General features: G+C 55.8%; 1 non-coding gene across 1 annotated transcript; it reads left to right on the top strand.

The window, feature by feature from the left end:
- The first annotated feature begins 452 nt into the window (after window positions 1-452).
- Window positions 453-591, top strand: LOC120967634 (small nucleolar RNA Z247). The gene has a single exon (XR_005761359.1). It is a non-coding gene; the product is annotated as a small nucleolar RNA Z247 (small nucleolar RNA).
- Window positions 592-934: the final 343 nt, after the last annotated feature.

Below are 934 nucleotides of genomic sequence, written 5' to 3'. Positions count from 1 at the left end.
AGGCCTCTCTTGGGCAGGTTGCAGAGAAACTCACCCGCACCAACTACGTCCTGTGGCGTGCGCAGGTGACACCGCAGCTGAGGGGAGCTGGCTTCTTCGGCTACGTCGACGGAACCATGCCGGAGCCCGTCAAGTTCCTCACCACGAAGGACAAAGACGGGAAAGAGGAGAAAACTCCAAACCCTCTCCATCCGATTTGGTTCAGGGAAGGGCAGCAGGTACTCGGATACTTGCTTAATACCCTCACCAAAGAGGTCCTTGTGCAGGTTACATCCATAGCCACGCCGCACGAGCTCTGGGCAGCCCTCGCCCACATGTTCTCGTCGCGATCTCGAGCTCGCGTCAACAACATCAGAGTTGCACTCTCCATGGCGCAGAAGGGGACGCAGTCTGTTGCTGCCTACTTCGCCCACATGAGGGCGCTGGCAGATGAGCTCGCAGCCGCCGGGAAGCCCATCAATGATGATGAGCTCGTCTCCGACATCACCGCCGGCCTCGACATGGAGTACCAGCCACTCGTCTCCGCCAACCACGCCCGCACCAACACCATCAACCTCGATGATCTCTACGCTCAGATGAGCAACTTTGATCAGCGCCTCGCCTGTTCGGAAATGTAGCATGCAATTTAAAAAAAAGCCTACGCTCACGCAAGATCTATCTAGGAGATTCATAGCAACGAGGGGTAGAGTGTGTCTACGTACCCTCGTAGATCGTAAGCGGAAGCGTTTGACAACGTGGTTGATGTAGTCGAACTTCTTCTAGTTCCGACTGATCAAGTATCGAATGTACGGCACCTCCGAGTTCTGCACATGTTCAGCTCGATGACGTTCCTCGTCCTCTTGATCCAGCAAAATTGATGGTGTCCTGGACTAGGGGGTACTCACCACGTCTTGCCCCGATCAGTTAGATTGGGCCGAGGACCCCCATGGCCGCA

This window comes from Aegilops tauschii, chromosome 6, assembly GCF_002575655.3.
Source record: "Aegilops tauschii subsp. strangulata cultivar AL8/78 chromosome 6, Aet v6.0, whole genome shotgun sequence".
NCBI classification, from domain to species: domain Eukaryota; kingdom Viridiplantae; phylum Streptophyta; class Magnoliopsida; order Poales; family Poaceae; genus Aegilops; species Aegilops tauschii.
The sequence above is the reverse complement of the archived record's forward strand: the minus strand, read 5'-3'. Positions and strand labels throughout refer to the sequence as shown.